Source organism: Phascolarctos cinereus, unplaced genomic scaffold (genome assembly GCF_003287225.1).
Source record: "Phascolarctos cinereus isolate Bilbo 61053 unplaced genomic scaffold, phaCin_HiC Scaffold_4;HRSCAF=312, whole genome shotgun sequence".
NCBI classification, from domain to species: domain Eukaryota; kingdom Metazoa; phylum Chordata; class Mammalia; order Diprotodontia; family Phascolarctidae; genus Phascolarctos; species Phascolarctos cinereus.
In genome coordinates this window covers 564909294-564927121 of record NW_027555847.1, presented here as the reverse complement: position 1 = coordinate 564927121, position 17828 = coordinate 564909294, and positions in this window count along the sequence as shown.

The window sequence follows — 17828 nt, the reverse complement described above, 5'->3', positions numbered from 1 at the left end:
TAGTCAAACCAGTCTATTTGCTATTCACTCTATATGACATTGAATATCCTCCCTCTGTATCTTTATAAGGACCCTCCCAAATCTCTGTATGCATTTCCTCTTCATCTTTGCCTCTTAGAAGCCCTAGCTCCCTTCAACACTCAGCTCAGGTGTCACTTCCTACATGATGCTCTTCCTGAATCCTCTAGTTGTTAGTGCCTCCTATCTCAAATATAGTTTATATTTATTTTCCATGTACTTTGTCTTCATACATTTATCTGCATATAAAATGCTTTAGCTGAGTAGAATTTAAGCTACTTAAGAGTAGGGAACCTCTCCTTTGTCTTTGCATACCCAAGATTAGTAGAGTATCATGCATCTGATTGATATTTAATAAAGACCATTTTAATTTAATTGAATTCAATCAGTTACCACCCAGTGTTGGTTCTCTCTCCAAGGTTTATCTTGATTTAGTGCCCACTCTCCACTTAGATAGTCACCATTCTAATTCAGACCTTTATCACCTTTCCTGTGGATTAACAAATTGACTGTGATAGGTGGTTAATAAATGATTTGGAGAAGGAAATGGCAAACCACTCCAGTACCTTTGCCAAGAAAACCTCAAGTGGGGTCATGAAGAGTTGAACATGACTGAAATGACTGAACAACAACAAGTAAATGTTATTGATTTATTGACTGGTTGGCTAAATCTATAATAGTCTTCTAATTAAGCTTCCAGTTCCAGTTTTTCCCAATGTTTTTTTTTCTTCAATCCATTCTTTATCAAGCTGCCAAAACAGTTTTCTTAAAGCATGAGTCTGACTATACCAATTCCTTGTTCAAAAGTCTTTAGTGGCTCCCTATTGCTTTTAGTACAAAATGCAATCTTCTTAACTTAGATATAAAAACTCAATATATCTGAATCTTCCTAATTTTCAAGGCTTACTCCATCTTATTTCCCTTTATGTAGTCCATGTCTAATCAAACTGACGTACTTGCCATCTTCCACAATAAGCAGTTCTTCTAATTCAGTCTTTGCAAAGGCTGTCCTCAGCACCTGGAACATAATCTCTCATTACCTCTTAAGTCTTTAGCCTTTTCTTTTTTAAGGTTTATGGCATGTGCTGCCTCTGAGCAGACTTCTTTTCTGATTTCTTTCAACGGTATTACTCATATGTTAGTGTCAATTTATGTGCATGCAAGTTCCTTGAGGGCAGAGAAGTTTTAGTATTGATCTGTCTTTGCATCTTTATGGTTAATCTAGTACCTTGCATGTATTATATGCTTAATAAATGCTTGTTGGATTGGATTATACTGCAATAGGAAAAGGAACAAGAGACGAGGAAATTGGTGGGTTTTCCAACCTAAAAGTCTTTGGGAATCCAATAGATTAGGTATTCTGTGGGAACTAATGAATGGGAATCTTAAGGAGAAAGTGGGACATTGGTGAAGATAAGGGTCATAGGAAAGGTAGGTATAAGCTATTTATAGTAATGAGAGATTAGGAATGTAGAGTTGTTCTATTTCTTTTCTCTCCCTAATCTCATTTGTCTTTTTTTCTTCCTTTTCTTGCATATCCATTTATTTATTGATTGCCCAGTCCTTCTTTTTCAGTGTCAAATCCTGCTTTGATCTTTTTCCCTAGGCCAATTTCACATCCTTCATACAACTCATCTCTATTGTTTCCTAGCTACTTAGGAAGTGTGCAAATGAAAAGGCAGTGAAATGTTTATTTTAATATGTATTTGATTAATACATTTCTGTAGAACCATCTTTTCTCATCCTTGTGACCACTTAAAAAGCAGTGATATCCATAGCTAAAGAAATTAAAAGGGAAAAAAATCCTTACTGACAAATCAGCATTTTGTTTCACAAAGCTTTGTAATTAAATAGAGGTAAATTTCCATTTAGCTAAAATACAAATAATTCAAGCCCCATAAGGGTACATGACTATTTGATACTGCAGCAAGATATTTTAAAGTGTTTGACTTTCATCCCTCTTATTAAAGTACATTGTGTTTCAAAAAAAAAAGAAAAGACATCGTTTAATGCTTTACATTAAATTTCATTTCCTACTATGTAATTATTAAAAGATAAGTAGCTCCTGCATTATTAATAGGAATAAATAATTAGATGGCAATTAAGTAACTATCATTAATGACTCATTCATTAATATGCTAGTGGTTAGCTCTTTGAAAACAGAAAGGAATAAGGATAAGGTAGAATGAAAATTCAGTAAATAATAAAGAACTATATTTTATGTTTTTGTTAATTATAAAAAGAACTGAGGCTTAAAAACTTACGCACACGAAGGCAGAGGAGAGAGAAGGAGTCATGGCAAAAGCCATTCTATGTGAGTTACAAACAAAACTCTCTCAGACCTTTCGGAGGTTGAGTTTGTTTACTCTTGGGGAAAAAAACCTGATTTCCTGTGTCTGAGGAAAATAGCATATAAAAAAGATGAAAAGACTGCCAAATAGCACTCTAGAAAGAGGATGCTAATGAATTGAGTGTTAATGAATCAAAAACATATGGATTCAACTTCACTTCAAATAGAAATGATTTCAAAATTAAAAGGGAAAGTACTTAGCAAAACTTAATAGGACTCTGTCAATCTTAAAACCCAAACAAGTTTAAAGTGGCTTAAAGGAAGTCAAATCTACTTTTTCAGTCATTATCTCCCATTTAATTTTACAAAAGAGTACAATTGACATTTTGCTGAACAACCTTTTAAAACTTTAACATAGAATGGTTTAAAAAGAAATGTTCCTATAACCTAGGAAAAAAATAATAAAAAGTTCCTAATAACCATGCCATGATAGGACATTCCCATCAGCCAATTACTGCAACTAAAAAAAAAAAGAACTTTATCAAATGTATAATTTTCAAAGTGGCATTTTACTTAACTTCAGTATTATGTGAATATTTTGGGTTCCTGTATTCAAACTAAAGACAACAAATGTCATTCAGATCATTAAATAAGAATTGTGGATTACACTATTGAGTTACAGTACAATCTAACATGTGAAAACCTTCACATTGAACCTACACTCATGATTCTGTAGTTATGAAGAGTTTTCAGCACAAGAAAAAAATTTCAAAAATGTTGTGCTTTGAATATTATTGAGCAAGAAATTGTTTTCATTTAAGTTGGAAATATTTGGAAGGTATAATACCTCCTTCTGGAACTAGGACATATTCTAGTATATGAAAACACATGATGCCAGCTAAAAAGTTGATTAACTTCCCATCAAGAAGTGGTATGTCAATTCAGACAATCCGGATCTTTATATCTATTTTATTGAGAATTCCCATCTAAAGATCACAATTACCCTTTCTAGTTAGCAAAATAATTCAGGTTATGGAAGATATAAATATACTGGCCTCCCAAATACATGCTGTAGTGTGAACAGAATTCAGTTTTCATCACTGAAATGAGTTATTTCAATAATAGTCCAATGAGTGTGGGGTATTAGTATATCTTTTGAGTTATCATAGTTTTTATTGAGAACATCCTATAATATTCTGGGGCTTGAAGTAGTCCACACAATGTTACCATAAACAGGAATATTTATAGGAACTTAGATCAATAAGGAAAAAGGAAACCCTTTTCCATCTGGCCTTTTCACAGGACATCCTTTCTTTGTTTTATGCCTGAGTATTAGGCAGTTGAATAGAATTATCTCTGTGATTTCATTAATCAAAGAAACTCATAGGGTCTTAACATGTTTATGACAGACTCCTTATCAGAATCTACTTCGCTCTGTTTTCAAATGTATAAATTTTGAAATTACATACACACACACACACATGTTCACACGTGTGCATATTTTACATGGTTTATGAGAGGTGACAACAAATATTAGATAGATTTGGACACAGAACTAGAAAGATTTGGGTACATATCCCACCTATGGCAAATAATACCAGCCGTATGAATTTATCAGTGCTAAAGAGCATGAAGGGAGAGCTAAGTGCTAGAGTGGGTAGAGCACTAGGCTAGGAATCAGGACCTCTTCCTGAGTACAAATCTGGCTCAGACACTTACTAGCTATGTAACCCTTGAGAAGTCACTTAACCATGCTTGACTCAGTTTCTTCATCTTAGAAATGAGTTGGAGAAAGATATAGCAAACTACTCCAGTATCTTTGCCAAGAAACTCCCAGGTGGGGTCATGAAGAGTAGAACACAACTGAAATGACTGAATAATGAATATAGCACTAAGAATATAAGTTGCAGACAAAGTGCTGATTTGTATTGGTAGAAGGAGTTACCTACTTTGGAAAGCTACCTACAGACCTATAGTAATAAAACCACAATTTTGGACTCTACTCCGACATACTCACACATACACATATACACAAATGCATATGTATATGCCCCTATTCATGTATATGCACATATATAAATACATATGTACACACACACATATATGTGTGTGTATATATATATATGTGTATATATGAATAGAGGTAACAATATAATACAATATGGATGCATACACATATATGTGTGTGTGTGTATGTGAATAGGGGTACATATATATATACATATTTATATATATATATATATATATATATATATATATATATATATATATATATATATGACATGTGTGTGCCTATATGTATACATTTGTGCATAGCTGTATGCATATATGCACATATGAGTATATATGTATTTGTATGTCTACAATTAAGGGAAGATAGGTGGCATAATGGATAGAACTCTAAGCTTGGAGTGAGGAAGACCCAAATTCATATTTGGCTTCAGATATTTACTAGCTATGTGACCTGGGCAAGTCACTTAACCTCTGTCTGCCTCAGTTTCTACAACTATAAAATGGGGATAAAAATAACACCTATCTCCCAGTGTTGTTGAGGATTAAATGAAAAATTATTCGTAAAGCACTTACCACAGTGCCTGGTTCATAGTAGGTACTTTAAAAAATTCTTCCTTCTACCCTTCCTTCTTTCCTTCCACATATGTTCATACAGAGATATACATGCACTACATGTAAATCAAGTACATGTGAGTGTATATGTGGAACACAGACATAGGATAGGCACTGCAGATGGATAATGAGTCAGACTCAAAATTGGAAGTGAATTAGGAAGAAGTGAACTAGCAAGATTTCACATGGAAAAAATGGTTCAGTGCTGCTAATTATCCCAAGCTGTATTTTGGCACAAAAGTTCAGCTTTTTAGCAATAACATCCTCTAAGTGATGTTCTATGGTTGTGAATCTTGGTAATAACACAATTTCTGAAAAATCTGAGTTGCCAAGGTCTATGAAGTGTTCCATGATAGTTACAAGTAGGCTGAAGTGGATCTCCAAAGATGACTTGCACACAAAAAGTGGCCTAAGCAGATATTAAAGCATTTTGAGACTGGCCACCTAATCCAAATGCTTTACTTTGTTAGATAAAGATATCAAGTTCTGGAAAGGTTAATAAATTAACATTGCTTGTGGAAGGATAGAAAAAACTGTGGACTTGGAGCCAGGAATCATCTCTAACCTGAAACAACTAGACCAGATAATCCCTTCCAGCTTTAACATTCTGTCATGTTACAGAATCACAGATTCAGAGGAATAGCCAAAGACCATCCAATCAAAACTATTTATGATCAAGATTTCTCACCTTCAACATATCTCCAAAGAGGTAGCCATTATTCAAAAGTCCTAGTTAAAGGGAACCTACTCTCTTTTGATATAGGAAGATATTTCCAACTTATCACGTACATAGCTTGATTGTATATAGTTTGCCTGTTGTCTCCCCCAACAGACTTTGAACTTCTTGAGAATAGAGAATGTCTTTTGCCTTCCTTTACATCTTCATTATTTAGCGTAGGGCCTGGCATGTACTAGACAATTTAATAAATGTTTGTTTGACTGACTAATGGGCCCATTTCATTCTAGGACACCTCTACTTGTAGTTTGTTTTTTTCTTTGACATCAAACTTAAATTTAACCTTTGGGAATTCCAATCATTCATTACTCTTTGGTCTACTGTCTAGGGCCAAGTAGAAAAAATCTAAACTCTCTTTTATTGAACAGCTATCAGGTCATCCTAAGTTTTCCATTCTTCAGGCTAAACATCCCTAATTGTTTCAATCAATTCTCAAGCATCCTCATTAGCTTCCTTAAAAGTTTCCTTGGAAGTTCTTCATCTCAGTCTTACCTAAAATGTGGTGCCTAGGACTGATCACAATACTTCAACACTGGTTTGACCAAGAAGAGCGTAGGGGAACTATTATAACCCTAATGCTGAATCCTGTTCCACTCTTCATGGAATCTAATATTCCATTAATTTACTTCTTGGCAGAAAAATTATGGGCTCTAAATTTTCAGACACAGCTAATGTGGAAATTTGTTTTACTTGACTGTACACATTTGATAAAAGGGCTTTCTTTCCCCCAAAGTGGGATGAATAGAAAAGGAAGGGCAAATAGAAACAGGAAAAAAGGAGGGGGGAAGGAAAGAAGGAGGGAAAGGAGAAACGTGAAAGAAAGAAGGCAAGAAGACGGAAAGGATGGGAGGAAGGGAGGGAGGAAGGGATGAAGGAGGAAGGAAGGAAAAGATCATGTTTGATCATGGGTTTTTATGCAAAGGGAAAGAGCTTTCAAAACACAAGTTAAAATAAAAGCTATGACAAGCCTAAATAACAGGAATTACAAGTAAAATTTTCAATATTCATAGGTGGAGATTAGAGAGTCAGGGAGTCATAGAGACAGAGACAGAAAGTCAGAGAGACAGAAAGAAACAGCAAGATTGAGAGAGGGAGAAGAGACGGATATAACTAATTTGAGGAATCTTTTGAGGAGAAAGAGTTGAGTCATGCTTTTCCGCAGAGTTCCTTTCAATAGGCAGAGCATCAAGCAAAAGAAGCTAGAACCTTATCAATACTCCTCGTCAAAACATCCAGCATCATACTGCTATTGGTGCCTCTGTCACAGATTGCAAAACTTCCAGCTGTCTTCAGTCTCACTCTAATTCTGCTCGGTCAGCAAGTGATTTCAAAGCTTCTGCCACCATTAGCATGCTGTCGCTGTCACCCCCATCCAAGAGCGTGTTGTCTCTAGTCTCTTTCCAGGCTGTGGAGGCTACAACTATCAGGATTCCAAGTTAGGGATTCCCCACATTTATCCCCACCAGGGGGAAGTCTGAAGAAGAGCCAGATATAGTCATATGTGTGTGCATCCATACACCTTTCATTATATGCACACACATACACACACACACACACAGACATACTTCATTACAATACGTCTCTTCTCACACTCTAGGTTTGACACATTTTTTTTTAATCCAAGTTTAAGAGTTTTGATTTATCCCTATTAGATTTAATTTTGTTCAATTTGGTCCAATAATCTAGACTGACAAAATTTTTTGGGATGCTGACTCTGTCATTCTATCTGTTACCTCACAGGATATATGTTAGCACAGGAGCTACTTACTCACAGGATAGTCTTAGATACAATTGTTAACAAAATAACTATGAATGATAGTAACAAGACAGCACAATTTGCATAGAGCTGTGCTGAACACTATTCATACCAAACGAGAGTGGTGAATGCGGCTTTACCTTCCAGTTTTTGAGTTTTTATTCAGCCCTAAATTGATGTCCCTCTTTTCCTGTCTCCTCCATTCCAGGATAACACACAGCTGCTTACATGAACCGCAACAGCCCAATTTAAAGTGGTAGTTTCTTTAAGAAAATAATTACAATGCAAATTAGTCTTCAAAAATAATAAGGCACATTTCTGAATTAAATGCCCGGGTACGGAGGTTTTGCTTTCTGATATGCTCTAAACCATTATATAAGTTTAACTGTAGCCATGAAATCTATGTACCTAGAAATATAATTCTTTTTGTTGCTAATGAAGGTCCTACGGCACAAATTTATTAAAGGGATACGTTTGCATGGGATAATAATTGGGTCGATAATATTAAATTCATAGGCTCATTATTTAATTGCAAGGGCAGATTATGAATACAGCTTCTAAAATGTATTTTAATGAAAAACACTACATCCTGACCTAATCATATCAACCTTATGCTATCTAATTAAGGATGCAAAAAATCATTAGAGTTGCAAAATATTAGTTCCAGCTCCATCAGGCTTCGAGCTGCCCCTTCATGAATATATTTTTTTAACTCTATGATAAATAGTTAATGAGGTAAAAATGACAAAATTTGCATGTAGGCAAATTAGTTTAATAGAGCGATGTCTTTTCTGACTACTGAAAGTGACCTTTTTCCTATCAAAAGAAGGGCTAAAATGCTCTGAAATTATAGCTAGGCTGTCTTTGCACAAATGATAAATTGTATGTATGAACAATATAAAAATTATAAAATGCAATAACCCTAAATTCTCATCATACTGCAAATGTGTTCTGTGCTGCTGCATTTATCAATTTAATAAAAGGAAATTAAGCATATTATAAAGTGTCCATTTATGGGGCAATTTTTAATCCAGAGAATAAAAACGAGAAGCACGTGATTAAAAGCCAGCCTGACTGAAAGATCCCAGATCAATTTTTAAAAAGCATATGATTTCATAGAATACTTACCTGAAATACTTTAATTTAAAATGACAATTCAGAACTTGGTATTTCATACTTTAGACAATTGCCCACAATTAAACTGGCATTCTATCCTAAAATTATCATGTTATATAAGTTAACAGTGATGCATTCTTCATCAAAGAATCAAAACTTTTCCCTCCATCCTGAGATATACTGAACGACTGAACATAAGTGAGAAAAAGAGCAACTTTATAGGAAAAGGATATGTTGTATAAGTAAATCAATAATGAGAAATAAAAAGAAAGTGGAAATAACCTTAATTATCTATCTACTGCAATCAAATTCATCAAATTTTAAAATAGTTATTCAGTTTGTTTGGGGCACACAAGCTATGGTATCCTTGTGAGTGATATTCCTTACTTCACTTCGTTTCAGATGGATCAGAATGCATACTATTAATTAAGTTCTGCATAACCTCATTTGATTAACAAGTCCAATGCTTAACCTTCAGTGTCATCTACCATTTTTTTCATAAATAATCTTTATAATTCCTTTTGATTATATCAAACAGATAGTATTCTTGAAAATCTAAATATGAAAAGCTCTAACTGCAGAAAGACGGTTGTTCTCTTTATTAAGTTAAATGTTTCCAATTTCTCTAACTTTTATTCATAAATACTCCTAATGTTCCAACTCATAAGTGATTTTGCTTCCCCCATTTCTGAGCCTCTAATCATGCTAACTTTGAAAGACTCTTCAAGTTATTCAGATTCCTCTTGTGTTATGGAAATAAAAGACAAGACTTCAATCACTATTTCTTCTCACCTTACCTTACCTAAAATGAGAATGCTCTCCACTCTAGTTAACATTTTTCCCTCTATTATTTATTTATTTAGTTAGTTTAGGGCTGAGGTGGGGAACCTGTGGCCTCAAGGCCACATATAGCCTTCTAGGTCTTTATGTGTAGCCTTTTGGCTGAGTCCAAGTTTTACAGAACAAATCCTTTTATTAAAGGAATTTTTTCCTGTGAAGTTTAGATTCAGTCAAAGAGCTGCACTGAAGGACCTAGAGAGCTATGTGTGGCCTTGAGGCTGCAGGTTTCCCACCTCTGTTTAGAGATTCCATAAAGTATGAAAGATAGACCTCACAGAGTTGTTGTGAGGCTCATATAAATATTAATATGATATGATATGATATGATACGATATGATACATGACATGACATAATATAACAAAACATAATATAATATATAAATAGTGCTTAGAAATGTTAACTATTCATAGACTAGAGATCTACCCAGGACTACAAAAATATTGTCTTTGTTATTAGGATTATAGGTTTACAAACCTAGAGCTGGAAGTTGCTAGTTCAATTACCACATTTTACGAATGAGAAAAGTGAGGCCCAAAAAGGTTCAGTGATGTGCCCAATGTCACAAAGGTATTGAGCATCAAAGGCAGGATTTTTCTACCTCCAGAGACAGTGATCTTTGCACTGGGCCATAAAGTATCCAAGGGCTAGAATTGTCTTTGTGTAAATTATTCTAATAGACAATGATTACCATACAAATTGTATGGGCTTGATAAACATATTTTTAAGGAAATAGTAAATTTATCTATGTAAAAATAAATTAATTTTGACACTTTGTGAAGTATGAGACGGCAGATAAGATAAAAGATGGCTAGATTCACGTGATCTGTATTATATATCGTATCTATAAAATGGATACAGACTCATAACATTGCATTAATCAGATTTAGCTGAGACTGTATATTTACATATTCTTTACAACCCCAACAGGGTACAAAAAATACAGCAAAGGAAGAGTAAATACTCAGATCACACACCAAAAATGTGAGAACTGGAAGGGAACTTAGAATTCATTTTCTCAAACCCCTTTCAGGAGAAAAAAATTGAAACCTCGAGTGATGTGACCTGTCCACAGTTGGATAGGAATTTGTAACTTTGATTAATATCATAGAATCATGAATTTTAAGGGGAACTCCTATATTAGCTAGCTCAAGGGTGGGAAACCTGCAGCCTCGAGGTCACATGCGGCCTTCTAGGTCCTTGGGTGCGGCCTTTTGACTGAGTGCAAATTTTACAGAACAAATCCTTTTATTAAAGGGATTTGTTCTATGAAGTTTGGATTCAGTCAAACAGCTGCACTTGAGTGCTTTGTCAACCTTAAAGCACTATATAAATGTTAAATATTATTCAGTAACTTATTCAGGGTCATAAAAAATAGTATGCATCAAAGGTAGGATTTGATCTCAGACCCTCTGACACAAGAACCAGTGATCTTTTCACTGTACGACATTGCCCCCTCTATATATATTATTCCTCTTTTGTTCTTTGGGAACAAGAAAAACAAGTCTTGATTCCTCTTTTACATGGTAATCTTCTCTAGTAGACAAAAATAGCTGTTGTGTCATACCCTAAGTTTTTTTGTTTTGTTTTGTTTTGTTTTTTGGCCAGGCTAACAACCCTTATCCCCTCAACTAGTTTTCCTAAGGCTCTTCACCATTCTCAGGACCCCCCACCATCCTCATCACTAGCCCCTAGAGTTTGATCAATATGTCTTCTAAAATATGTCATCCAGAAATTAAGAGAGTAACATGGATATAGATTGAGCAACACAGTACTAAGGGAGTATCATTTTTTTTGTATTCTAAACTTTTTTTTTATTAATTCAGCCAAAGGTTGCTGTCTCATTTCACAGTCCACTAAAAGAAACATTTTTAACACAAATTGTTTTTTTTTTTAATTCTCTTATCCCAAATTCACATAATACCTGTTTTGTATAAATGTTGGTTAGTTGATTATGCTATGGATCAGGCATGTCAAACTGCATCCCACATAGCTACGAAATTCAAGAGTACAGCCAGAAACAGATCAAAATGTAATTTGGAAATGGTTGACAAAACAAATAAAAATACAATAAAACACAAATAATGTTAATTTGTGATTTTGTATGTCAATAAGTATTGGGGGTTGTTTCTATTTTTGAGTTTGACAGCACTGTACTAAACACATCATTCTCACATTTTACTTTTTCTTTTGATTTTTAAAATGCATAATTTATCTATTAACACTATTTTCTTTTTGAATTTTGAGTTCCAGAATTCTCTTTCTCCTTCCTTCCCCTATCCCCAACCCTATCTCACACCTACTGAGAAGGCAAGCAGTATGATATCAATTATACATGTGAAGTCATGCAAAACATATTTCCATATTAGCCATATTGGAAAAAATAAAGTGAGAAAATCATGCTTTAATTTGCACACAAAGTTCATCAGTTCTCTCTCTGGAGATGGATAGCATTTTTTCATCATGAGTTCTTTTGGATCGCCTTGGGTCATTGTATTGATCAGAATAATCAAGTCTTTTAAAGTTGATCATCATTATAACATTGCAGTTACCATGCACAATGATCTGGTTCTTCTGTTTCATTTTGCATCAGTTTGTGTAGGTCTTGATATTTTTCCCCCTGAAACCACTCTTCTTGTCATTTCTAATAGAACAATAGTACTCCATCACAACTATATGCCACAACTTATTCATCCATTCCTCAATTGTTGAGCATCCTCTCAATTTCCAGTTCTTTGCCACCATGAAAAGAGCTGCTATAAATATTTTTGTATATATAGAACCTTTGGGGGTTTTTTTCTTTTAAATTTTTAGATAATGGTATTGCTAGATCAAAGGGTATGCACAGTTTTATAGCCCTTTGGGCATGGTTCCAGATTGTTCTCCAGAATAGTTGGACTACTCACCAACAATTCATTAGTGTAACTATTTTTCCTTATCCCTTCCAACATTTGTCATTTCTGATAGGTGTGAGTTATTATCTCAGAGGCTTTTTTAAAATTTGCCTTTGTCTAATCAATAGTGATTTAGAGCATTTTTCATATGACTATTAATATATCTGATTTCTTCTCCTGAAAAGTTCCTGTTCATATCCTTTCACCATTTATCCAGGGGAGAAAGGATCATATTTTTTATAAATTTGACTCCCTTATCTATATATTTGAGAAATGATGTCCTTATCAGAGAAATGATACAAAGATTAATATTACTTCATTATCTATTACATCTTTTAGCAAAATGTAGTTTCCCTAATTATTGCTTTTAATTAGGTCTACGCTTGCTTTTGCTTTGTCTGAAATCATGATCACCATCCCTGAATTTTTTACGTTAGTTGAAACATAATAGTCTCCTCTCCAGCCCTTCATGTTAAATCTGTGTGTCTCTCTGTGCCAAGTGTGTCTCTTCTACACAAAATATTGTTGGTTTCTGGTTTCTAATGAATTCTCCTATCTGATTATATTTTATGGGTTTTTCATTCCCTCTCCATCCACAGTTATGATTATTTACTGTGTATTTCCCTCTATCCTATTTTTTCTGTTTGTCCTTTTCTTTTTCTTTTTGTCCTATTTCTGCTCAAAAATCTGTTTTACGTCTGACCATTGCCTTCCTTAATCCTCCCTCTCTTTTATCTTTTTATCATCCTTTTCCCCATATCTCTTCCCTTTTTCTCTTATTTCCCCTCATTGGATATACATATAGAGAGATTATCCCAACATAGACATCATGGTGATGTTCTGACTTGTGCATGAATTGGATTCATGTGAGACATATTTGTTGTCAGTCTCACTCTCTCTTCCAGAGTCATTGAAGTCTGGTAAGTCAAAAGTCAGGATGACTAATGATGGCCCAGGATGTAGCAGATGATGTTGGCATCTTTGATGTCTGACCTACCTCTAAAGCACTGCACAGTGTCTGCTTCAGCAACCTCCATGGCTATTGGAACAAATTGTTTTCATCCACCCATTCCACTGGGGGGAATTTTCACATAATTGAGGTAAACATTCCCTTAACTTACCAATGAGTTTGAGGCCAATCTGTTAGGCTCAACCCATATCACCCCATCTACTAAGACAATTTTACCAAGGTATGGCCATTGTACATGCTAAATCTTCTTGGAGCCACAGGTAACAATTAAGTGAAAGGTGGACACCAAAGGTACATGAGCACCCCTGAAAATGGCTCAGCACCCCTCACACCAGATGTGCTAGGCATCCCTGAACAACCCCAGATTCTTTCTAACTCCTTTAATAATGGAAAAGTTCTTATGAGTTATATGTATCATCTTCCCATATAGTAATGAAAACAGTTGAACTTTACCCAGTTCCTTATGATTATTCTTTCATATTTTTTCTTCTTATGCTTCTCTTGAGTCTTCTATTTGAACATCAAATTTTCTATTCCGACTTGGTCTTTTCATCAAGAATGCTTGAAAGTCCTCTATTTCATTAAATATCCATTTTTACTCTGAAGGATTTTACTCAGTTTTGCTGAGTTAAATTATTCTTACTTGTAATTCCTAGCTTCTTTGTCTTCTGGAATATCATATTCCAAGCCTTCTGCTACTTTAATGTGAATGCTACTAGATCTTGTTTGGTCTTGACTGTGGCTCCATAATATTTAAACTGTTTCTTTCTGGCCGCTTACAATATTTTCTCTTTCACCTAGGAACTCTAAAATTTAACTATAACATTCCCAAGTGTTTTAATTTTGAGATCACTTTCAGGAGGTGACTGATGGATCCTTTCAATTTATTTTTTATCCTATAGCTCTAAGATATCAGGGAAATCTTCCTTTGGAATATCTTGAAATACATCTAGGATGTTATTGGGGTCATGGCTTTCAAGTAGCCCAATAATTATCAAATTATCTCTCAATCTATTTTCCAGATCAGTTGTTTTTTCAATGAGGTATTTCATATCTTCTTCTATTTTTTTCATTATTTTAACTTTGTTTTATGGTTTCTTGAAGTCTCATGGCAGCATTAACTTCCACTTGCCCAATTCTAATTTTAAGGAATTATTTTCTTCAGCATAATTTTATATTTATTTTCCATTTGGTTATTTGCTTTTTAAGGAGTATTTTTCTTCAGGGAATTGTTGTACCTTCTTTTCCATTTGGCTTATTCTGCTTTTAAATGATTTATTTTCTTCAGTGAATTTTTGTGCCTTTTACCATTAGGTGAATTCTGTTTTTTAAGGTTATTGTCTTCAATGTTTTTGTACCTCTTTTACCAAGTTTGTAATTATTTTTTCATAATCTTCTTGCATTGCTCTCATTTCTTTTCCCAATTTTTCCTCTATTATACTTATCTCTTTCTTTTCTTGTCACTTAGCTCTTCCAGTAATTCTTTTTGGGTTTTGGTATAGTTAGCATTTTTCTTTGAGGCTTTGCTTGTAATTATTTTCACATTGTTTTCTTATTTTAAATTTATGTCTTGGTTTTCCTTGCTGCCACGGTAGCTTTTTATGGCCTCATTCTTTTTAATGTTTGCTCACTTTCCCAACTTATTTTTTTTTCACTTTTAATGTCATGTTAATACTTGGGACCTGCTTACTGGGGGATGGGAAGCCACTATGCCAACCTTCAGGCTTTTCATGTTGCTGTTTTCAAAGCTAGTTCTTGAGTTCTGCAATTTTTCAGGGCTTCCAAAGTGCTATTAGGTGAGAGGTGTGGTCACTGCTCTCCTGGTGTGCTCTGGTGTACTTTGCTCTTTGCTCAGGAAGGCCCCCATTTTCTTATAGCTGCGTGTACTCCTCGTGGCTTTTGAACTGTAACCAGGTCCCCTTGTCTCCTACAGCCACAAGTACCAGCACTACTCTTGGACATGGAACTGTGACCAGGGTCCCTGCTCCATTATTACTGACCAGCAGCACTACTAGGACCCCTAGAACTACAACTCAGGAGGGAAGAAAAACCCAAGTGCATTAGCCTTCTGTTATGCAAACAATTTTGCATGCATATTAACAGTACTGGAAGTAAAAAATGCCGGTGTTATGGTTACTTACCTTCCTTCTTTCACCACTGATTCCTCTCCATTGTTCAGTCTTTTTCACTATGTAGCTTAGCTCCTGATTTGAAATTTCCAGGTCGTATGGAATAAAGAACATGCTTTCCGCAGTGTGGATACGCTGAAATGTATCTAGTATCCAAGAATCATCATGCAGCCTGAAAACATAATCATTTCACATACTTACTATGTTGCAAGTTTACTTTTTATTTTTTTTTCTATCCAACTATTAGCCTTTTTTTTCCCCTTTTTAAATTGTATTTAAGGGGATGGGACTAGATAATCTCTATGATTCAATTCAATTCAACAAATATGTATCACTCCTGCTAGGTAGTAGAGATACAAAAAAGAAAAGCAGCACCTTCCCTTAACAAAAGAACATTCCACAGAATATCATCCAGTCCAAAATCTGTATGACTGTTATTTTCTTTCTATCGGAGCATAATAACAAACAATGACTTTCATGGTAATATTGCCCTCATAAACTTACAATGTATAATCATGGAACTCTAAGCAGAAGTTCCTAAAGAATATAGAATAAGAATTCCAGAATATATGACAAATAAGACAAAAAGCTAGAGATTTTCCCTAGTCCTTACTTATTTCAAAAACTTCCCCAAAGGAGGAATTATGCACAATAGATAAAGCAGTTACAGCTGTCTCCACAGGCAAAGTACCAAGAAGCCTAATGAGGGCACAGCCTTATGCATTAACACGTATGAATTCTAATCCCTAACTCATTCACTTAGCACTCCTCCACTAGCCACCATACTTCAGCAGGTTATACAACAAAACCCACTACTTTGTACTGTGGCATCCAATTAAGAAATGCCCTGTTCTGATTTTTCATTCTTTCCTGGCACATCAAACCCCTACTTTCACCCCACCATTCTGTGGCAACTAGTATCAGACCCAATTCTGCCTAACACTTGCAGAAGAAAGGGAGGTATAGGAAAGAAGAAGTGTGCTTTGCCTGGGACAGAAGCATTCTGTGCCTGGGGTGGAAGTACTTATCCAGAAAACTAAAGAAGAAAAAGGTCTAGAGTAGTGTTCCATCATGCATGTCTCTTAGGTTGAACCAAACCTGAAGTAAAACAGAATGACATCCATCTGTTACCAACCCTGCCCCTCTAGAAAACTTATGGAGCTGGGACTGAAACTAGTGAAAAGTTAATTCCTCAGCATGGAGGGAAGCTATGTGCATAGATGCAGAAGAAGAAGAAAAAGCTTTTGACAAACTATAACATTCATTTATGCTATCCAATAATCAAATTCAAACACTATGTGCAATAGAGATACACTAGAATTTTTTCCAATACTGGTATGAAGCAAGAATCCCCATTTTCTCAACAATTATTTGATATATTCCTAAAATTCTGGCAATATCAACAATAAGAAAGAAATAAGCTATAGTTATGAAGATGGGCAAAGAAGAAGGAAACAAGAATTTGTTGAATGCTTGTGATATGTCAGGCACTGTACTTAGAACTTTAGAAATATATCATTTAAAGAGAAGATAAAATTATCCCTCATTTGCTGATAAATCTTAGGAGGTTTATCATTGAAATAGATTAGATATACAACATACTGAAGCAAAGAGGAATAGTACTCTAGTGCTTAATAAGCCTGAATATCTGACATTGAAGTAGAAACTTGCTTTTGACAAAAAAAAATCTGAGAAAACTAAAAAGTAGTGTGAGAGAAAGCAGGCATAGATCAACTCCTCACACCAGATATAGATCCACATGGGTATGTGATTAACACATAAAAGATAACAGAATAAATAAATTAGAGGATCAAGAAAGAAATCAGATATCATATCTATGCATGGGGGGAGAGTTTATGAGCAAATAAGGGATAAAGATCATAGAAGGTAAAATGAGAAGTTTTGATTATAAAAAAATTTAAAAGTTTTTGCACAAACAAAACAAAGACAGCAAAAATTATAAAAGAGGCATGTAAATGGAGGGAGATCTTTGCAGCAAGTTTCTTTGATAAAGGTCTCATTTCCTAGATATATAAGGAATGGACTCAAATTTATAACAATAAGTGCTATTCCCCAATTGATAAATAGTGAAAGGAAGATTTCAAAACTACCATTTGTCATATTAGAAATTATTGAAATCACTAATAATTATAGAAATATACATTAAACCAGCTTTGAAGTTCCACCACACCCTCATCAGATTGCAAATTTGACTAAAAGGGAAAATGACAAATGCTGAAAGGGCTATGGAGAAATGGATACACTAATGCACTGTTGGTACATCTATATGTGCTTATCGAGCCATTCTGGAAAGCAATTTTCAACTAATCACATAAAGTTACTACATTGTGCATGTTCTTCGATTAAGTCATATAATTATGAGGACTATACCTCAAAGAGATCAAAGAAGAGGAAAAGGATCCATGTGCAAATATATATATATATATATATATATAT